The sequence below is a fragment of the Lactuca virosa genome, chromosome 9 (assembly GCF_052849685.1).
Source record: "Lactuca virosa cultivar CGN04683 chromosome 9, Lactuca_virosa_CGN04683_v6, whole genome shotgun sequence".
In the NCBI taxonomy this organism is placed as follows: domain Eukaryota; kingdom Viridiplantae; phylum Streptophyta; class Magnoliopsida; order Asterales; family Asteraceae; genus Lactuca; species Lactuca virosa.
In genome coordinates, this window is record NC_136434.1 from 205,899,148 (window position 1) to 205,923,403 (window position 24,256).

General features: G+C 40.6%; 1 pseudogene; it reads right to left on the reverse strand.

Annotated features, from left to right (window-relative positions):
• The window catches only part of LOC145140226 (beta-1,4-xylosyltransferase IRX14-like), a 147,819-nt pseudogene that overhangs the window by 66,512 nt on the left and 57,051 nt on the right, over window positions 1-24,256 (reverse strand).

A 24,256-nucleotide genomic window follows, 5' to 3' on the forward strand; every position in this document is an offset into this window, starting at 1 on the left:
AGGCAGAGGGTAACGATTCTTGACGGTCAGTTTGTTAAGCTCCCTGTAGTCGATGCACATACGAAACAATCCGTCTTTCTTCTTGATGAACAAGACTGGAGTTCCCCAGGGTGAGAAGTTTGGTCTTATAAAGCCCTTGCTGAGCAGTTCGTTAAGTTGACCAGACAGTTCTTGCATCTCTGCAGGTTCTAGACGATAGGGCGATTTGGCTACTGGGGTAGCCCCTGGAACTAAGTCGATTCTGAACTCGACTTGACGTTGTGGAGGTAATCCTGGGAGTTCTTCTGGAAAGATGTCGGGAAAATCGTGTACTACTGGAATGTTCTTAATGGATTTCATTTCTTGGCTCACATCGACAACATGAGCAAGGAATGCGCGACATTCCTTTCGCAAGAATTTTGGGCTTGAATGCTCGAGATGAGGCGAAGGTTAGTGCCGGGTTTGTCGCCGTAGATTACTAGAGTTTCGCTAGAAGGCAGATTAAGGCAAACAGCATTTTCATAACACATGATGTCGGCACGATGTAGACTCAACCAATCCATGCCGATAATGACGTCAAAACTTTTAAATGAGACCGGCATGAGGTCGGTTGAAAATGAATGGCTATCTAGAGTTAGTACTCTCTGTCTTTCCATTAGCCATTTCTACTGTAAACGGTTCTTTTAGTGCATGCGATTTATTCTTAAGCAAGTGAGCAAATTTCTGGTTCACGAAACTCCTCTCCGCTCCACTATTAAACAGAATGCATGCATAAGAGTTATCGAGGAGAAACGTACCAGTGCCCACTGTGGGGTCGGCAACCGCTTCCTCGTGGCCTATAGCCAGAACTCTTCCTAATCCGCCGGCGTTTCCTACCTTCGGGCAGTTCCTTTTGTAGTGGCCCACTTCGCCACAACCGTAGCAAGCTTGGCCCAATCCAACGCCGAGGACTTGGTTGATTGTCCTCGCCGGAGATTTGCAGAAACGGGTAGTGTGCCCCTTCCTGTTGCAGTTAGAGCACTACATTTCCAGGCAGGCTCCTGTGTGGTGGAAGTTGCATTTGTTGCACTTGGGCAAACTTCCAGCGTACTGCTTTACCGGAGCAGCAGCGGCAGGTGCTATCGCAGCATGAACTGCCACGACCTGCTGCTTTTTGGCAGCCTTCTTCTTCTTCTTGTCATCCCAGAATTTCCGCTTCTTATCAGCGGCTTTGGAGGGTTCTGAGATGGCTAGGGTTGTTGTTGCTGATGGGGTACGGACCCCATGGTCAATGAGCCTCTGTGCCAACCTCTTGGCACTATCGAATGTAGTGGGGGTTTGAAGCTAAAACATTCCCCTGAAATGGAGGAACCAACCTCCAGATGTATCTCTCTATTTTCTTTCCCTCCGTGTGAACCATGTTGGGACACAGGGCCACCAGCTCGCTGAATCTGGCGGTATAGGAAACTATGTCGGAGCCCTTCATGGTTAGGCTCCATAGTTCCTGTTCCAATTTCTGGATTTCGGCCCTCGGGCAGTATTCTTCAATCATGAGCTCTCTAAGAGCTTCGCAGCCTATAGCATTTGCCACCACTAGAGATAGTGACTTGACGTGGCTATTCCACCATGTCAGGGCTTTTTCCTCGAAGGTGCAAGCAGCGAACTTGACCTTGCTCCCTGCTGAACAGGAGCAGATTTCGAAGACCGATTCGATCTTCCCGAACCATTGCGAGAGGGCAATGACTCTGACAGTCCCTTTTAAGGACTTTGGATTGCAGTTGGTGAAGTCCTTGTAGGAGCACTCTCTCGAGCGCACGAGAGCTTCACCGTGAGTAGAATGAACAGGTGTCCCACCTCCGCTGGCACTTGAAGAATGATATTGAGCCATGGCTGTTGCCACAGCCGCAGCTACTGCAGCATTTAGAGCTGCTGTATCGATTTGAGGAGTAGGTGGTGTTGAAATTACTGGAGGATTGCGTCTCATTGAACGGCGCGGAGGCATCTTTTAACTAAAAGTTTACAAAGATGACGATATTGGTAAGAATAGAGAAATTTATGAGAGTGACTCATGGACTAACTCTCCGTAGCCCAACAACACAATTGAGTAGTATGATTGAATGTAGATCTAGTACTAACTGATGATAGCATTTGGATATTAAATTCCATGAGATTAGATATCTGTCAATTATACTGGTATTATAGATGTAACAAGTTTGGGAAAAATGACCTAGAAGTAGGTCTTACATCAAACCAAGATGGGAAAATTTTGACAGAACTAAGACCAAATCATGACTTAACAGATCTAAGGTCTTCACAAAGATAGGAAATTAAACTAGAGTTTTTATATAAACTAAGTTATATCCAAAAGAGAAAGTTGAGTAGGCTCTATCTACGACGAGAGCCACTAGAATCAGTCCTTGATTCTGACAGACGGCACTCCATGTCTCTCATGCGCCTTTCAGACATTGCCTGTCGAGCTCGAAGTTCCCTGACTTCAGCTTGGGTTTCAGTAAGTTCTCTCTGCAGGGCTGCATTCTGGTTCTGAGTTCTTTCATGAGCAGACTCCAGTTGACGAATGCGGACCGTGTTAACGCCAGAGTTGGCGTCAATTTCCACTACTCGGTCGATGGCTGCTCGACCTTGCTCGGTATTCCGAGCGATCCTACGGACCATGATGGGAAAAACTAGGTCAGCTGAACCTCCCTCGCTTAGATTGTAAAAGCTTTGGTCCCCATTGTAGGGCATGGGTTGACCCTGTTCCTGACTCCATCTGTTCAAGTTTGTGGCCCACAAAGGTGTGAGTCCTTGAAATGTTGGACGATGGTTCGGGTTTGGGGCTACTGGGGGTAGGTTGTTGACTTCAGGTTCGGAGTAAGAACCATCAGAAAAGCCTTCAGCATGGTGATCATCCAAAGGGATTGGATGATCATCTTCTGGCTCTTCTCCAAGCCATCCAGCATTGCCTTCGTTTGGGAAGTATGGATCTCTGGGAAGATGGAATCCAGCCATGATATCTATGCGAGAAAAGGGGTATAAGATATAACTAGATAGACGCACTAATTAGATAATTATACGATGATCTTTATCAGTTACTTCAACGCTTGCGTAGTGCATACCAGTCATATGTAACCAAGACAGGATAGACCTTCGAATAAGTGACCCTAACTCTAAGCCCACAACCAAACAAGGAACAGGAAGTAAAGCAAAGATCACAGATTCTAAGTCTATGACATCCTAGTTACATATAACCTTAGCGTATCCACTCTGCTACTATTGACATACTAATAAAGACCTTTTTAGTTTGCACATAAGTAATTATAGTAACACAAAATACTCCGATAGTATTTTAAGTTTATGTTCTGTGCTAATGTTTTCATTGTAGTATTTTTGGTAAGTTTTTAGACTTGTTGCAACCTCACAATCACTCTTAGGCACATGCTAGTCACTCCTCGAAAAATATAGTTGATCAGGCTATATCATTCCCAGGGTTGACTATATGTCTCTAAGTCTAATTGTGTTGTTCAACAATCATAATACCTTAGTTCTGTCCTAGTGACACTGATTTTAGTATGAATGCAGGTATGTATACTTAGTTAAATATTTTATTATTTAAAAGTATAAACTCTTGGTCAGAGTATTTTTAATCCCGCTGTGTTTATAGTTTGTATATCGTTTATGGGTTGATATACTCGATTCACTATAAACTATGCTCTGATACCAATCTGTCACACCCCAAAACCGGAACGGCGGAAACGTTCAGGGGTGGAGGACGTCATGTACAGAATCACAACAAAGTATAGTAGTAAACAAGCAACAACATCATCCATTGCATTAACAATATAATTTCATACAAGTGTGTTCTGTAAAGTTTATAAGACACCAAAAATGTAAATCAAAATATGAGATGAGTCTTGAACGAGCTTCATCTTCTCAAAAGCCTGGCATCGGTACCTGTCTACTGATGATCTGAGAATACAAGTTATTTTGAAAGAGTTGATCAGCTTTAAAGCTGGTGAGTTCATAAGTATTTTAGTGTCATTGTTTGTATAAAAGTGTTTGTAAGTACTTGATGTATAAGTTTGTAATGTTTGTAAATGTTTGTATTTCCTAGAAAATCCTATATTTTCTACTAAACGTAGCCTTCTACCAGGGCATCAAATGAAATGCATGTTTGTTTCTTGTAAAAGTGTGTATTTTCCCAAGTATGACTATCATTAACCAAAAATATAGTTTTACATTATCTTTTATGTGAAAAGATCACAATGTGAATGCAATGGGAAAATAATAAAGTACTGTAGTGTTGTATTATAGTAACTACTGCTGTACTAATTACCTTAAACCAATTGTTATTTAAAGTAACATGTGATATGCCTGTACCATACTACGATGAAAGACGTCGGAAAGACGACGATGAAAGACGTCGGAAGAAATGACATTTGGCACCCGTAGACTTGCAAGTCCCACTGTAGCAAGCAGCAAGGTGTAGGATAGTCAATTCAGTATAGATCTATACACAAATTCAACGCTCTCCTTCTATGAGACTCTGGATACAAAACGAGCCATGACATGTGATGCCATGCCACGTTCTCCCAAAATATCACACACAAGTTTATGTTATGATATGATTATGTGATCAACATGCTAGTTTATGGCTAAGGATTTAGGAAGGATGCCTTGTATGCCTGTTATATGCATTTATTGATTAGTTAGTGGTAGGATAGCTTGTTTAGGTTATGCCTGATTATATGAGCTTTATGAATTGCATGCCAATACAGATTCTTGACTAGGGGATAAAACAGTTTGATTGGATTATGTGGTTAGTTTTTCCCCATTGTCTGAATGCTGATTGCTTTGTGCTTGTGGGAATTTTAGTAATGCGAGCTAGCTATTAAGTGAATATGCTAAGTCACATGTGGCACAGGCTGGATAATCTCTGAGTGACAAGATTTGACCCTATTGCACAGCTCTTGTCTGAGTCCAACCGTTCTAGGGATGAGTCTTTTACTCGAACGATTATCTGATCTCTGTTATATGTGGCTATATTTATGAGGTAGCTAGTTGACATTACTGGGAAGTCCTTCAGCAGCTGAGGAGTGAATGAGTTAGATGATACCCTAGGGCAAGACTAGGATGAGAGTAGTGCTGGGAGCAGTGTTAGTAGCAGTGAAAGGGACTTGGCGTAGTCGAGGCAATTCTTGACGAAAGTACGGATAGATGTGGAAGGTAGTAGGGGCCCATACTACTGAAAGTAGAGGATTTGTATCGATTCAAGAACGGCCGAGATAAAACCAGGGAACTTGTAGTGCGTGTGTGATCCCTCAGTAGTGATGTGTATCCTGATGGTTGTTATGGTATGTTTTCAGCATGGAGACGTTGCGTGAGAGACCGGTGGGAGGATTAGGCGCCGGAGAGGGATAAGGCTCAGGTTCAGGAACTGAGCAGCTCGAGGAGCGGATGAGGGAGTTTGTATCAGCTGGGATTACGCACAGTATTCTAGACCAGACTCCTGTGATCTTTGGTACGGTCAAGGAGGGCATACTGGAGATTTTGGATTAGAGGCTTGGAGCCTTCCACACTGAGATGATGGCCATGATGGGAGCGCGTACATTGAAATTTTGAGAGTTCAGAGATTGTGGAGCTCCAAATTACCATGGGGCTAGGGACCCCATTGCTAGCGGCAGATGGTTGGCTGATGTCACCAACGCTTTTCGTTCTAGCAGGTGTTCCGAGGGGGACAAGGTTCGACTCGCCTCCTGTCTTCTGAAGGACAGAGCATGGGATTGGTGGGAGTAGGTTGGTCATGCTATCGGGGATAATGCCGCGTTGGACGCGATGACATGGAGCGACTTCTCGGCCAGGTTCAAGGCCGAGTTTGCACCGGTCATTGAGGTGCAACAGTTAGCTCGAGAGTTTCAGGATTTGCAACAGACTACAGAGACAGTGGCGGAGATCACCACCAAGTTTAGGGAGAGAGCCCTTCTAGTTCCGCAGTATGTGGCGGACGAGGAGATGAAGAAGGCTCGGTACCACGAGATGTTGAGGAGCGATATCAGTCAGTTTGTGAGTCGGTCCAGCTAAAAGATGCTGGAAGACATGATCGCTCGGGCCAGAAAAAGAGAGATTGATCTCGAGACACAAAAGAAGAGAAAGTTGGCAGAAGTTCAGATATCTATGGGATCGGGCAAAAGGCCCAAGACATCAGATTCTAGATTGAGAGGTCCTCAGGACCGGGGCCGCTGTGGCAAGTGCGGCAGGACGCACGAGGGTGCGTGTAGGAGTGGCAGCGGTGGTGATTCTAGTTGGTTAAAGTGCGGCCGGATTGGTCATTTTAGCAGGGATTGTACTGCTACCACCACCCAGGGATCAGACCTTATATGTTTCCATTGCAGTCAGAGGGGTCACACGAAGGCCCAATGTCCGAGTTTGTTTTCAGCAGGATAGGTGATGGCACCTGCCCCTGCAATCTTGATGATCACCGACGACCGTCACGGTTGGGTAGAGGCGCCTGCAGCGAGGAGCAAGGCGTATCAGTTGGTTTCAGAGGAGGCGTGAGCAGCCTGATGCGTCAGGTGCGTATCTTTCATTTCTCTATCAGCTTATGTTATGATTTTGTTGTTATGGTTCTGCATCGGTATTGGTAAAGGTAATTTTGAATTTGTGGCCTGCTTGTGATTGAGTTATATGCCATCTACATACCCTGGATTTTAGAATGGTAGTTAGAGGTTGTTCCCTTTTAGAGCAGGTTACTTAGGTTGCAGTAACTGTAGCATGCATGAGCAGGACTCGGGAGTGTCTTGCTAGTTTTCAGGGAAGGCATCGTCTGAGTAGTGGTCGGTTAGATCACCAACTATGGTAATCGTGGGTTGACCATAGAGTGGGCAGAGGATGGTAGGGAGAATTGGGAATTCTTCCAAGTTTGGAGCTGCAAGGAGCTAGTCAAGTCGAAGGGGGGGGAGAGCCACCCGAGTGGCCAAGGGCAGAAGTAAGTGCAAGACTGGGATGGTTTCACGGTCTTGGTGAGGAAGAAAGCAGCTCAAGCGGCTGCTTGGATTGAGGAGCATGCAAGTTGGGAGTTGGGGAAACTTCCCAACCATGAGTGTGTGTATTTGCGATTAGTTGATGACTGGTTCGGGGAAACCAGGTCGGAGAGCGTCCGGTAAGGTGCGAGATGTCACACCCCAAAACCGGAACGACGTAAACGTTCAGGGGTTGAGGACGTCATGTACAGTATCACAACAAAGTATAGTAGTAAACAAGCAACAACATCATCCATTGCATTAATAATATAATTTCATACAAGTGTGTTCTGTAAAGTTTATAAGACACCAAAAATGTAAATCAAAATATGAGATGAGTCTTGAACGAGCTTCATCTTCTCAAAAGCCTGGCATCGGTACCTGTCTATTGATGACCTGAGAATACAAGTTATTTTGAAAGAGTTGATCAGCTTTAAAGCTGGTGAGTTCATAAGTATTTTAGTGTCATTGTTTGTATGAAAGTGTTCGTAGGTACTTGATGTATAAGTTTGTAATGTTTGTAAATGTTTGTATCTCCTAGAAAATCCTATATTTTCTACTAAACGTAGCCTTCTACCAAGGCATCACATGAAATGAATCTTTGTTTCTTTTAAAAGTGTGTATTTTCCGAAGTATGACTATCATTAACCAAAAATATAGTTTTACATTATCTTTTATGTGAAAATATCACAATGTGAATGCAATGGGAAAATAATAAACTACTGTAGTGTTGTATTATAGTAACTACTGTTGTACTAATTACCTTAAACCAATTGTTATTTAAAGTAACATGTGATATGCCTGTACCATACTACCGACTAAAACACGATGATGAAAGACGTCGGAAAAAATGGCATTTGGCACCCATAGACTTGCAAGTCCCACCGTAGCGAGCAACAAGGTGTAGGATAGTCAATCCAGTATAGATCTATACACAAATTCAACGCTCTCCTTCTAGGAGACTCTGGATACAAAATGAGCCATGACAGGTGATGCCATGCCCCGTTACATGGCTCACATTTCTGTCGTAATGTTCTTGTATATGTATTGTATGTACTAGTGTAATGTATGTGTCTGTCTAGTATGGTATGTTTGTTTCTCATCATAGTATGTTATGTTTGTTTCTCATCATAGTATTCTCTAGCTGTTTCTCGTTATAGTATTCTCTATCATAGTATGTTATGTTTGTTTCTCATCATAGTATTCTCTATCTATTTCTCATTATAGTATGTATTGACTCATGTATGAACTGACTCATTGTATGTTTCATTGTTCTAGTAATAGTATTAGTAACCTCCTAAACTATACCTATTATAGTTTACTAGTAATGTTGTTTGTATGTATGAACATGATGGTGTACCTTTGCTACCCAAAGGCACTGAACTGAATGAAGGAACTTTTATATCTATACACATAATCATAATATATAACTAAGATTCAAACGACCTTCGGACAAATAACCGATACCCTAAGTCCACAACCAAACAAGGAACAGGAAGCAAGGCGAGCTATCAGTCCTAAGTCCTTTCAATCCTACTTATATATCTATATCTATACAGATATGCATTTGACAATATATAAGTTTAACAGAGTTTAATAAAAGTATTTTGCATGTAAAGGAGTTTCTAAAACGATTTGAAGTAGTTTGTTTGATAACACAATTTGAAAAGTATGAAATCCACTTGTTTGGTAGTTATTAATCACATGTGATTGATATAATAACTATAATAGTTCAACTTGTATCCCCCCCATAAAAGCATTTAAAATCATTTAAAAGGTTGATTAAGGGGTATGAACTCACCTGTAGTGAGTGGTTTGGTTGAACAGATGGTATAGGATGCTAAGTGTCAAGTGAAGACTTGAGCACACACACGGATCCTATTTAACATATAATGACACATATATGTATCTAATTAGTCAATTTACAACTAATTAAGCAAGTAAAGACACCCTAGGACATGGAAAACACTTGATTCAAGTGCTAGGAGTACAAAAGGGTTGCATCTAAAGGGAGTATGGCCTCTCATTGGAGTGTATGGCCAATATTGATGTATCACATGAGTTTACGGCCAAGGGTAATTTCCCCATGAGTTTACGACCGTAAAATCATGGTAATTTCTACCAAGTTGTTATATAAGGTCTTATAAGTCACCATGAAGTATTCTATGTTCAAGTCTAAGCCTTAGGAAGGAATGGTGGCACATATGCACCATTAACTAGTGTTTATGGCCCAAGGTGATTGCCTTGGCCGTAACCACCATTTGTTCTTGGTTCTTATGATGTTTAAGGTCCTATACTCTTCTTGGAAGTGATCTAGACTTGGTTCCAAGGCTTTGGAAGGGACTAGGGCTCATATTGCCCCCTTTATTAGGGTTTACGGCCCAAGGAGATTGCCTTGGCCGTAAACACCTTATGATCTTGTTTTCTTGATGTTTTCTAGGTGTAAACTAAGTGATTCAAGCACACAACAAGCTAAGGTAAGAGTACTTACAATATAGAAGCTTGTAAGGGTGTTTAAAGTCCAAGAACACTAGTGTGTGTTCTTGGTGTTCTTGGTGAAATGAAGAACACTTGAAGATCTATCAAAATGAAGAGATTTCATGGATGAAATCAAGTACAATCACTAGATGTTGTATTATATCAACTAATCAAGCAAAGAAACACTTACAAAGTTGAAGATCAAGAAGAAAAATCGGATGCTACTTGAGACAGAATCACTTATAGGCTTGAAAATGGTAAAAATGACTAAAATGACTAAGTGTCATATTTATACCCTTAGAGTTTGCGGCCGTAAACTCCATTTTATGGTCGTAAACTCCAAACTCTTGGAGTTTTGGAACTTAAATGTTGCACATTTAACTCTAGAGTATACTTCCTATATTTACCTCTTGAAGGTACTAGGCTTTAGAACACTCAAACGGCTCTAAACAATGCTAAAAGTTAATAGAAATGAGTCTGACTTAGATTGAAGTGAATGGTTATACAAGATAGAAATTTCGAGTTGTCACACGAGATTAGTCAGGATATAAGACTGCGGGATAGCTGCAACATTCCCCAGCAGTGAGTCAGTAAAGGAAGTGTTTTAAGACTGTGGGTAAGCCGTAGCATTCATTAGCAGCTTAGTCAGCGGAGTGTGGGCGAGGGCCCGTATCTCCTAGTTTGTGGAGTGTGGGCGGGGGCCCGTATCTCTGATTTAGCATGATAAGAGTCAGGAAAGGATAGCAAGTTGAGATGAGAGGAGGAGTGGGCCTGCATAGCCCTAGATAGGCGAGACCTGTGGGAGAGGCCGCTTCGAAGTATAGTTTGGGTGAGACTCGTGGGCGAGGCTCGTGTACTTATAGCAACAGGTGGGACCTGGTAGAGACCTTAGGGTCAAGGTAGGGGATCGTGGATCCCAGATCTTCTAGAGCAAGAGTGGCTAGGTTGGTAGAGTTGTTCAGGTAGTCGAAGTATCTTCAGAGGTCGCTGAGAGCGACTGAGAGATTGTTCTTGCGTTAGGTAACTGGTGAGGGACCGGTATTTCGGGTTATGGTAGATCAGTTGGGACCAGAGTGGTCTCGGTTCATCCAGAACGCAGATGGGAGTCAACAGGATTTCAGGCAGGAGTGATGATAAGGGGAATTCGTGCATAGAGCAGTCAGCTGATCAGGGAATGCTGAGTCACTCACGCTGGATAGAGCGTAAAGCTATGGGGCATAGTACGTGAAATCATTCAGTGGGTAATGGTGCGATGGCCGGCACCGGGAGTGGCCAGGATTACAGTTTCAGCAGAAGGTCTATTCGTGCTGGAGATAAGGAAGGTTAGTTGTTGTATATGGAAAGTTGCCTTGGGAAAGCCGTGTATCGCGCAGGAAAAAGGGGTGAACCCCTAGGATGTCCAGCATAAGTGCTCGAGGAGTACCAGAGGGATTCTCGGTTGGATAAGAAGCATGTTCTTAGGATTGTTGGTGATAGGAGTGCTGTCGAGGTTTTTATCACCAAGGATTTACTTTGCGGAATGACCAGGCGGTTCTCCGAAGGGTGGACCACCGAGGATTGGACTGGGAGGGCGAAGTGCGTATCGTGTGGGGAAGTTATAGGTGGATGGTAAGGAAGTTGGCCATTGCGGACTTCGAGGACGAAGTCCAGTTTAAGTGGGGGAGAGTTGTAACACCCTGAATTTAGAAAGCCAATAAAGGAAAGGAAAAACCCCAAGTCAATAGGTCTACTCGTCGAGTCTAGGGAGGAACTCGACGAGTAGGAGCGAGTTCCGTGTCGCGGATTAAGTAGCCGACTCGGCGAGTCGGGGGAACGACTCGGCGAGTCTGGCCTGGGTTGGGAAACCCTAATTTCGGGACTTGGTGCCCTATTTAAGCATCATATTCTCATTCCCTCAGCCTCATCTTCAGCCTCCAGACCCCACACCCTCACCCACGAAACCCTAGTGCACCTTGTGTGTGTTTGAGCCACCTTTGTGTGATTTGTGTACTCTTGAAGATGAAGAAGGAGAAGAAGGAAGTTGGAGGTTCAAGAAAGAGGAAGTAGATCCAGAAGATACACTCAACTGGCTGCATTTCTTGGTAATCAAGTCTTCATCTTGACCTTTGGTTTGTTTGATCTCTTTATAGGCCCTTTTATTAAGTTTTTGGACCATGATTGATCACTTGTGGGATTTGGACGTCCCTAAGCAAGATCCCTTCAGATCTAAGAGTATTTAAAGTAGTTAGGGCATAAAGGTGGAAGCCTTATGCCATTAGAACTCCCCATGCAAAGTTTAAGAGGTTGTTATGGCCTTTTGAGCAAAAAGGGTCATGCATGGATGTAAAGGTAGAGAATTTGTGGGTTATTCCGACCCTAGGAGGTTAGATCTGGGTCCTGGATACCTTGTGCTTGGCTGAAATCGTCTGAATAGATTGGGACATGGAGGGACTCGGCGAGTCACTTGTGGGACTCGGCTTGTCAGGCCATTTTCCTGCCCCAAATCCCTTCAGTCTGAGTTGAGTTGGTAAGGGACTCAGCCAGTCTGAGTCCATAGTGGACATGAAGATCGTCGTACTCGACGAGTTCAAGGAGGAACTCGGCGAGTCTAAAGCAATCTCCTTAATTTATGAAGGTGGACTCGGCGACTTCAAAGAGGAACTTGGCGAGTCAGATGAAGGAGGGTCCCAATGTGTTGAAGGTGTACTCGGCGAGTTCACGGAGAACTCGACGAGTAGGATCGAAGTCCAGAGTTTTGTGTGGATTGTGGGACTCGACGAGTTGGTGGGTCAACTCGGCGAGTTGGGTCAGCTCGGAGCGTTGACCTTGACCGTTGACTTTGACCAACTTTGACCTGGGTTAACTTTTGAGGGTATTGTGGTCTAAATATTATTTTGGGTATTGATAGTTCGGGAAGCCGAAGGATCAGCAGTTCAGAAGTTGCCGGTTAGCAATCAAAAGTGTTCAGCTAGTCTTCAGCAGTGCGAGGTGAGTCTCCTCACTATGTGCATGGGTCTACGGCCACAATGCCGGCCCATTATGTTTATGTTTATGTTTATGTATAGAAGGAAGACCAGGGGGTTAGCCCTAGGCAATTATTATTATATGTTCCGGGTTACGACCTGATGTCGGGCGAGGCCCGAGGAATGTTAGGATGCTAGAGGTCTTTGCGATTCTTGCATGTGTCAGTACGATAGGTTCCGGACCGAGGGTTCGATGTCGGGGTAAGCCCGAAGTATGATAGATAATAGTATGTCTCAGGACCGGGGGTCCGATACCGGGGTAATCCCGAGGAAGATTCTTATGTTGTATGTTAGATTATACTTGTTGTCTACGTGATACTTGTATGTGCCGGGTAGGGAGGTGAGTGTGGGCGAGGTCCTATATCTCATCACTAGCTTAGTATGGATGGGGTTCCATATCTCGATGTTAGCAGAGTAGGGGTGAGGCCCGTGATAGGAAGGATGTGTGTATGGGCGGAGGCCCGTATCTCTCTACTAGTAGGAGTATGGACGGGGTTCCACTACTTCAGTAGCAGACCAGGGGCGGGGCCCAAGTTAGGCGAGGCCTTAGATCATGGTACAGTTAGATTATGTTTATGTATGTTCTAGTATGTTATTTGATTGAATGTATGTGTGTAGTGGGCGAGGCCCGGAGTCAGGTCGGGCCTAAGGGAGACATATTTGTACACCGAGCGGGGCTCGATGCCAGGTGGGACCTGATGCCAGGCGGGGCCTGATGTCGGGCGGGGCCCGATGTCGGGCGAGGCCCGATGCAGCGGGCGGGAGCCCAGTATGTGGTTATGTGTTCCTAGTTATGCGTATATGGTATGTGGTAGGTTGGGCAACTCACTAAGCTTCGTGCTTATGGTTTTCAGTTTTGGTTTCAGGTATTTCCGGTAGCGCAGGGAAGAGCTCGCGATGATCACATGGCACACACCAAGGAGTATAGCCTGGGATGTTTACTCTGATAAAATGAACAAGTGTTTTGAAAAGATACTCTGAAATGTTATATAACCCTTTTAGTACGATTGAAATGATTCAACATTTATGGTTTAGTAATAGTCATGATTTTTGAGATGTTACAATCAACCGCAAATGTTTAATTAGTCTCTTTTTTATCACAAAATTAATTCCAAATTAATTCTTGATCAATACTAATTAAATAATATGATTTCATATTAATATATTGTAACTTATAATATATTAACAAATCATAAGTGTCCTTCTTCTCATTTTGTCTATCCAATTATCATGATGTCATGCAACCCAAATGGACCATGCCAACCGGGTCAAGTACATACCAGAAAGAGTTATGGACTTAAACACCTTATCCAACAATATCAACTAGTATGGATCATTAGCCCACTATATAAGGATGGATGATTTACACAATCAACCCCAAATGTTTAATTAGTCTCTTTTTTATCACAATATTAATTCCAAATTAATTTTTGATCAATACTAATTAAATAATATGATTTCATATTAATATATTATAACTTATAATATATTAACAAATCATAAGTGTCCTTCTTCTCATTTTGTCTATCCAATTATCATGATGCCATACAACCCAAATGGACCATGCCAATCGGGTCAAGTAGATACCAGAAATAGTTATGGACATAGACACCTTATCCAACAGTCTCTCACTTGTATTCACTAAGTACTCATAAAAGGAATTGTAAGAGTCATTTTTACTTATCATTCATCACATCAGAAAATATAGGATTTTCTGGAGGAACAGGCGAACTTTACTAAAGAACTCAGACTGTACCTTTTATAACAAAAATACTTATGAACTCACCAGCATAAATGTTGATCTACTCTTTCAAAATAACTTGTATTCTCAGGAAACTAGTAAACAGGTACACGCACAGGGATTCAGAAGATGGAGCATAGTAGCTTCATGTCTTTGTTTTGTTATTTACGTTTGGAGTCAATATTTTGTGAATCGAATACATTGTAAACACATTAATATTAATGCAATGGTTGTTGTTACTTTGATTACTATGATACATGTGTTGTGATACTCAGCATGACGTCCTCCGCCCCCAAACGTTTCCGACGTTCCGGTTTGGGGGTGTGACAGATTGGTATCAGAGCATTGTTTATAGTGAACTAAGTATATTAACCTATAAAAGATAATCAACTATAAATACAATGGGGCCGAAGTGGTCTGACTAAAAGTATATTTTAAAATATATCAATATTTTTATAAATGTATACATACCCGCATACATATATACATACTATAACAAGCATCACAAGAAGAACAAAACAGAAGTATTTAAAGGTTGGACACTACGGTCAAACCTAGAAAATTATGTAATCATATATGGGATCAATATAGCCTGATCAACAATATTTATTTGAGATATGACCAACATGTGTTTGGGAGTGATGTGGTGTTGCAACAGACTTAAAACTTACCTAACTCTTTATGCCAGGGGATTTCTAGAACAAAACATATAGTTAAAATACTATAGGAGTATTTTATGATGCTATAAGATAACAAAAAGTTTAAAACTTACCAAGTTCATACCATTAAAATACTATAGGAGTATTTTAGGCACTATAAATAACTTATGTGAAAATTTAAAAGACCCTTCTGGTAGGTCCATAATTTCGGAATGTAGACTCCCACGGTTTTGTATAATTGAGATTTTATAGACTTATAATTTGTGATCTATGCTCTACTTCATGTTCCTTTGTAAGGTCCTAGAAACAAGGATCTTAACCAGTGATCAAACAATCTGACAATCAAACAATGTAAGAATGGAGTAGAAGAAGATTAAACCAAGCCTTGCACACGTTTATATCAGAAAAATGTCTAGTACAACTTGGACACACACAATGACCGTAAACTCAGTGGATCATCAACAACTAACAGACTCAGACACTCCCTATATATAGGAGAGATGGACTGGCCATAAACAGGTTTACGGTCGTAAACCTGTTTACGGTCGTAAACTAACTCTGGCCGTAAACGTACCCAAAACACTTCAATTACATGATTAATGACCCAATAAGACCTATACATCGATTAGCCTAGCCCAAACCATTAACTAGACCCTTCAATCTCCCCCTTGGTTTGGGGCTAGCCGTGACTCTGTCTCTTTCAATTATAAGCACATCGGACCTCCCCCCCCCATTTCCCATCTCCACATATCTTTTCCAATAATCTCGGAGACCATTGATGTGAATTCTTGATCAGCAGGCTCGAAAATCTCTTCAGCCACCTTGATCTGATGTAGAACCAATTTATGAATATCCCACTTTCCAAATTGAAGTAGCTCTCTTTCGTCATACAGGCGAAAGAAACCATCTTGGAACTTAATGATATCAGTCGCAGTGGTTTCATCATAGACCCAGTAAAGCATGTTTGCAAGAGATCCATCACTGAAGGTCTGCAGCACTAGAATTTGTCTAACTTGATTGGTTGGTGGCCACATAACAGTCTGGTAAGGCTTATTTATATTGGGATCCAATACATTAGGGAAGCTCTTAATGAAAGACTCAGCAGTCTTCATGCCAGGAAATCCCTTCTTTACTTGGTCCTCCAAGAATAACTTGAAATGAGTTGCCCGTGGATCACCTGATGGATTTGGCAAATGGAGCATTTGATAGTTCTGAAAGATCAACCCTTGTCCATGAACTGAAATCATGGAAGTCGTTGTAATACTTCACGCTTTTGCTTTTGCGTCTCACAATCCACATGTTTAGCCTGTCATGAAAGCCCCATGAGACAATTCCTGTTCTATCACTGTAATTATGTCCAAATTTTTTCTTTTCAAGATCAGTGACGGTGATTTTGGGTTGATCTCCAGGAGCGTTTTGATCAGAGCTCTTCTTGAACATTAGTTGCTTTTTCTTGGCGGATGCTGCTAATTTGGCGCGTTTTAGAGCAACAACATTCGGTGCTTGAACTGGTGCTGTCTCAAATTGATCAACGACCCGAGATGTACTCACAGTCGGTGGGACAACATGGGGTTCTTGAGAGGACTGGCCAGCACTAGACTCTTGAATGGATGATTTCAATTTGTCGCCAAATTCCTCTGCCAGTTTCTTCTTTAGATCAAATAACATGCAGTCAAAGTTCCCATGTGTGTTTGCAGATCAAATATTTGTTTTGATTTCAGAGTTTTATCCGCTTCAAGATCTGCAACACAAATTTTAAGTTGGGCCTTTTCAGCTTCAAGATTAGCCTCACGGATATCAAGCTCAATATTCTTCTGATTAAGCACGCTGATCTCCTTTTGAAGTCCAAGAATGGTGGGATCATATTCTCCTGAGCGGCCTTCCTCAATTGAAACTTCTTTAGCTCGGGAGGAAGGCTCTGAGCTTTGTTCTTGGGCCAGATGTAGAGCAAGTCTCTCAGAGACAACTTCATGATAAGGCGTAAGATGAGATGATCCCGGGGGAGCTGATGAACCACTAACTTCATAAAAGGTGCTCGGTCCTTCATGGGATGCAATAGATGAAGGAGCAAAGAAGTAGTTATTGATTGTGTCGGAAGGCCTTGAGATAGTTCTGGAACAAATACTCCCGGTCTTGGATCAAGTCTTCTCCTCTTCAATGGAGGCGGGGAGGTCTGAGTCGTCAACGGTTCACTCACTGTTGGCTCAATAGTAGGAATAACATCCTCAAGGGGAGGAATCCCTGATGTTGTCTCCATAGGAGTTGAAGTGTCAGCCATTTGGTTGGAAGAAGGATGCGTTGTTTCAAGAACATCTTCTTTATCCCTTATCTCTGTTGCTGGATGAGCAACATCATGGATAGTGTCAAAAAACGTGTCAAGATCTTCATTGGACAAGAAATTATCATTGCCTCCAAGATTCAAGGAAATATCGTCCTTGTCAAAACTTGTAAGATCCAAATCAGTAAAAGAATCACCATCATCTCCTTCATTCTCTGTCGCATCCTCTGTCGTTCCCTCGTTGCAATCACTCTCAACTTGTAAAGAATGGAAATCATGCGCTTCAACTACAATATCAGCAAGTGTAGCTACATCATCTTCGTGATCGGAAACTGGAATAGCATCATCTTCAGAAAAGATATCATCTTCAGAGGTCACGCGATCTGATGATACATGAGACTCAAATGCCTCACATGAATCAGCAAACAAGACAAACTTCACCAAGGGATACTTTCCTTGAAAAGTGATTTTTCCCTTTCGGTTTTGCTTCATTAATACGAATGTGTTCGGCCCAAGAGACTTCATGTCGAGGGTTTCTCCATCTTTAGCCATTGCGGGAAATTGTTCATTAATGAACACTTTAATGAACCTAGGGTACAACAAGAACTTGTCCCTAGTCTTTCCTTGGATGTTTGCAATCAGTTCATCGAGAATAAACTTGGAGAAATTGTAGTTCAGTCCTGCAGCCAGAGAGATGATGGCACCAGTGTTTCTCAGAGAAATTTCATATGCGCCAGATTTTCTTCCGGATATGCAGCTCACAAAGACATGAGCTAAGAACCTCCAGAACGGTGGCAACAACTTCTTCAAAGTTGGAGGGAAAACACCTTCATGTCCCATTTTGATAAGAAATTCCTCAACTTGAGTGATCTTGATCTCAGAGGGGAAGGTTGATTGATCGTCAATTTTGAGAACATCCCTGATGAACTGTTCCGTGATGATGATTTTGTAATTTTTTACTGTAGCCTCAACAGAAACAGATCCATCACTTCCTTTCTTCACTTCTGATGACCTCCAGAATTATTTTATCAGGCCTTGAAAGATAGTTGGATTAACAGTCAGAGCAGTAGACAGACAGCATTCTCGCAGTCCATGCATCATTGATTTGAATTCTCCGTGAGCGATAGGAGGATCAGCCAAGAGAATAGCCAGATTGTGACTGTCAGTAAACTTGAGTTCTGCCATTACAATTTGCACTAAACCAAGCCAAGTGAGAAAACAATTTATTAAATCATTTAAAATTGATGTTTTTCTCATTTTACAATTTAATTAGGCTTTTAAATGAACCAAAGATTGAAAAGTCAAAATCGAGTTGACCAAAAATGGGTTTACGGTCAAGAAGGAGTTTACGACCGTAAACTCATGGCCGTGAACCCCGGCCGTAAGCGGCTGCCCGTAAACTCATGGCCGTAAACGCCGATACTGATTTTTCACCGATTAAACCCTCAAAACACGTCGATTTGATGCGAGAATAACATATCCTTGATCGAAATCAGTGTACCTTCATAGTTAACGGATCAATTTCTCAAAATTTCATGAAATTTTTTTTAGAGAGAGAGAGAGAGGACGAGTTTGCAGCCGAAAACTCAAAAATTAAGGGAGGAGTGGTTTTCGGCCAGTGTTCTTCTTTATATACTTGGTCCAAATGCAATGGGCCGCAATCCTCAATGCATAAAATAAAATCCAATACCCTAAAACTTTCTAAAAATAAAACATTTTTTGGACAAAAATAAAATAAGAAAATAAAAATAAAAATAAAAATAAAAGTAAAAATAAAAATAAAACTAATTTTTAAAAACTACTACTAAAAATTATCAAGAATTTTATAAAAGTAAAAAGTAAAAATAAAATAAAGATAAAAAGAAAAGTAAAATTGAAATGAAATTAAAATTTAACAGGAATTTAAACTAATTTAACCTCTTTCTAACACTAATAATAATTTTGTGATATTGGGATCAAAGTTGTTGGACAGCCTTAATCCACTTATCGATACTTTTGTCTTCATGTCCATGTCTGGTCGATCGCCGGTATTATGGTCCACTTAAACACAAAATGTTTTGATAAATTTTAGTACACACTATAAGTGACAAGTCATTAGATCTTATGAACTTAGATAATATTCCTAAAAGACCATTCAGATGAGCAGACATTTATTAGGAGAAAAGATAGATTTAGAATGCATATGCTTGTATACTCAGGCAGATCTCTTGCAATCACGCAGAGAGTGAAACATATGGCTAATTAGAGTTTAGAGGGACTGAGAAGTAGAAGGTTGCATATGCTATGTAACATGTCGGATTATTAATCACACAAAGGAGACAATATATGGCTAACAGGTAGGAAGAATAGCATAGAAGAAGATGAAGAGAGATAGAGTTGTATATGTTGCATTCCAGGTCGGATCTCTTCCAATCAGCAGAGAAAACAACATATGACTAACAGATAGAAAGAAAGAAATTAGTTTTCTACAGATCTAATTTATCGGAATTCCCCAGTTGCGCCATCAATAGAGGAATTAAGGACAAAGTCCGCACATCGATGAAAAGTTAATCCACAGTTCAAGATACAGATCATTTAATGTATCCGCAGATTCTCATGTATATCTTTCTGCTCAACCTACCTAAGCGTCGTATTGTCAGGCTAAATGGAACTATCTAGGTCAAGATTTGTCAGTTCTCTAGATTCCTTAAGTTCATCTGATCCTAGTCAAGTCCATTTGAAAAATTTTCATGCCTACCGGCGCATCGAACACAGAGGTTAGACAATTCGACTTTGGCTCCTTACACAGATTCATATTGTGTGTTCCCACATGATTATATCACTTCCCTGCACATCACCTACAAACAGAAACTATCAACAACATATTTTTAATTTTCTGATTTTATAATGTTTTTGAATTTTTTAATTTTCTAATTTTTTTGTTTGGTTTTTGTTTATTTCTCCCCCTAAATTTGTGCATGGGTGAGAATGAAATTAAATGCGCAAATTTAAACTAACCTAAAATAAAAATTAGTCCTCAAAACGTATCATTTTCAAAAAGCTCACCAGCACATCAAATCGAGCTTTGTTAAACGGCTTTGTGAACAGATCTGCTACATTATTAGCAGTAGGAACATGTTCCAGCCGAATGAGCGAACGCTCATAACAATCTCTGATGAAATGAATTTTGATGTCAATGTGCTTGGTTTTTAAATGTTGGACTGGATTTTTAGCAATCTGAATTGCAGCCTCATTATCAAAAAATATAGGGGTTTCGAAATAATTCAAATCGTAATCCAACACCTGATGTTGGATCCATATAACTTGAGAGCAACAAGCAGAGGCAACAACATAGTTCGCTTCTGCTATTGAGGTTGAGACGGTGTGCTGTTTCTTGCACTGCCAAGACACTAGCCGGTCACCAAGGAATTGACACCCTCCGGATGTAGATTTCCTGTCAAGCTCACAGCCTCCATAATTACTGTCAGCAAATGCATATAAATCAAATTCAGAATTTTTCGGATACCAAATACCTAATTCAGGGCTGCCTTTGAGGTACCGAAAGATTCTTTTGACAACAATAAGATGTGAATGTTTAGGATTAGCCTGATAGCGTGCGCATTGACAAACAGCAAACATGATGTCTGGTCGGCTTGCAGTTAGATACATCAACGAACCGATCATTGATCTATATTGAGTTTGATCTACGGATTCGCCATCAGTATCTGGAGACAGCAGGGGTCTCTCGGCCATTGGCGTCAAATCAGGTTTTGCGTCTTGAACCCGAACTTCTCAAGTATATCCTCCACATACTTTGCTTGATGGAGCAGGATTCCGGTTGATCTTTTTTGGACCGGAAGCCCCAAAAACATGGTGATTTCGCCTAACGAACTCATCCCGAACCTCTTTTTCATCACTCCTTCGAACTCTTTGCAAAGCCGTGGGCTTGTAGACCGGAAGATAATGTCGTCAACATAGATCTGGATTAGAATTTGATCATTACCCACATGCTTGATGAACAATGTTTGATCGATAGTGTCGCGAGAATATCCATGTTCAAGCAAGTGGTTTGTGAGAGTTGCATACCACGCTCGAGGAGCTTGATGAAACCCATACAACGCCTTGTCCAACTTGTAGAAATGATTGGGAAACTTCGATTTAACAAACCCAGGGGGTTGATCAACGTAAATTTCCTCCTTTACCGCGCCATACAAGAAGGTTGTCTTGACATCCATCTGGTAAACCGTAAAGTTCATGTAGGAAGCGTATGCATGGAAGATACGGATAGCCTCCAAGCGAGCCATCGGAGCATAAACCACGGTGTAGTCAAGTCCCTCGACCTGTCTAAATCCACGAACCACCAATCTCGCCTTATTGTGCACTATGACTCCCGAATCATCCTGCTTATTGCGGTATTCCCAGCGTGTGTCAAGAGACTTTTTGCCCTTAGGAAGTTTAACCAGCGCCCAAACCCCGAGTTTTTCAAATTGATTTAACTCTTCGTGCATAGCATCTACCCAGATGGGCTCATTTAAAGCCATTTCAACGTTCTTTGGCTCTATTTGAGAGATAAAGCAAGAATAGAGACATGTATTAACATCTACACTCTGGCTTCTTGTATTGACACCATCACTCAGCTGGCCAATGACATTTTCGATCGGATGATCACTTTGAATGCGTGAAGGTATCTCCTGGCTGATGTCATTGAGTGAAACGAGAAGATTGTGAATGTTGATAATGTTGGATTAATGTCTAAGTCCATAACTATATTTGGTATGTATTTGACCTGACCCGGCATGGTCCATTTGGGTTGCACTTCACCGGCACAATTTATATGGATAGTCTTTTGAGAATAGTATATTTATGATTTATATTAATATATTATAAGTTCTAATATATTAATATGGAATCATATTATTTAATTAGTATTGATCAAGAATTAATTAAGTGATCAAAAAGAACTAATTAAATATGGACTCTTATATATATGGAATGGGCCAAGTTTATTTAGGTTGGGCTAAGCTTTCATGGATGGTCCATGGAGCTTTTAACCCATGGATCCTATATAAATGATAGGTCATGGGTATTAGGGTTTACATGGATGTAACCCTAATCCTCCATAATATATAAAGGGGTCCTCGGCTCACAAAATTGGCACAAGTGTGTGAAAATAAGAGTGGGCCGATTTTAGTGTGCATACATATTCTCTCAAGTTCTTCCAAGGTGTTTTGGTGATTTGTGATTCCATTTGAGGCTTCCACACGATTGGGGCTAAGCTCTTAAAGCTTGAAGACATCAAGCTACATCAAAAGGTATGTCATCTAACTAGAACTTTGTAGTATAGGTGCTTCATAATATGCTAGTTAGGATGAACCCTTGGAATAGTTAATATTTGCATGTATAATAGAGAAAACATAAATCCAAGGTTTATAGGGTTGCATGTACACCATAGGAGTGTTAGAATGCTCAAAACCCAACAGTGGTATCAGAGCCATGGGTTGTTTTCTGTTATATTGATGCAAATGTTTTATTTTCAAGTTGGAAAAAAAAGGAAAAAAAAACATGACGTTTGTCAAATTTTAAGATAATTACTTGTTTTGTGAAAAACGAATTATTTGTAAAATTTGAATAATTTGTTATATGAGTTGAATTAGGTCAAATTTAGTAAAAGATAAAATGATATGATTATTTTATTAGTTTTAAAAGTTTGATCTAAATATTTTAAGGAGATACATATTTAGTCATAAAATTTTGGAGCTCAAAAGTTTTTTTAAAGTTGTGATCTTAAGGGTTTTTGAAACTTCCATAAGTTATGGATATGAAAGTTTTTTTAAAAAAAAACAAAATTTGAATCAAAGTTTTTATGGAGTTACAAAATTTGGTGTTAATGTTTTATAGAATTCCATAACTTGTTCTTAAGTTATGGAACATGGAAAGTTTCATTATAAAACACTATTAATTCCATAAGTTATGGAATCCAAAGGTTTTCAAGAATTACAAAACTTGCCCTCAAGTTTTGGAATTTGAGAAAAGTTTTTTATGAAAAAAAAAGAATTGAATTCTAAAACTCATGGGTTCATAACTTAAACAATTAATTAAATGGTTTTAATTTTGAGTTTAATAATTGGAATTATGATGTTTTGTTGAATAGTTCAAATTAACTCTTATGGACTTTATTAATAGTTAATTAAAGCGTTTAATTAAAAGAGTATTATTAAATCCATAAATATATGGTTTGAGTCTAATTAAATTAAAAGTCTAGTTTAATTAATAGATTAAACCACCAAGTATTTTAAATGTCTAAAATACACCCTTATACTATTATAATATTAAAAGTTTAATATATTATATGTATAAGAGCAAGTCGTCTTACCATTAGTAGGCCTCATTCACGAAGCCGGTCTATAAGGGGGTATAAGGTTACTGCCTATAAAATGGCAGTTTAATGGGTGTCCACTCTCACTCACCGCTTCCTTGACCGGTGCTGGGTCGTTAGCCGAACATATAGGACAAGGACTATAATTCTCCCTTCATTATAAGTATAATGATAAATACTAAGTAACTAAACACTTATAAATTCCCAATCTTAGTTACTTAGGAAAATGTGAATAAGGTGCTAATCCATGAAATTACACTTTGCACTTTGTTTAAGCTGTTAGTGGAGCGTGTGTGGTTAACCGGAACACTAACCTGGACTTAACAAGGTAGGCAAAGGGTAACTTAATGTTTATCATAGTATCATTGGAGCGTGTGTGGTTAACCGACACATCGATTGATGGGTAAATATTAAGGGTACCAAGTATATTTGCAAGGTTACTTCACACCTTGTTTTGTGATCCTCGGCATCCCAGTCACAAAACCTGAAGGGCACACTCGAGATTGAAACATGCCATTGAAAAGTTCAATGAATCTCAAAAGAATCTAGGAGTTTCAAAACCAATTAAAACCTAATAATTCATTTCGTTTATCTTGGTGGAAATTGGTGAATCGTCATTCACCTACCTTCAAATATTTTATAGCTTGGATTACGGCATCCCTCTTCCAAGTTATAAAATAGTTTGTTGGGTCCTAGCCTTAATATATCATATTGGGTGTTATATTAAGGACTTAAATCAACTTTACGTGAATTTCTCCCATTGTTGATG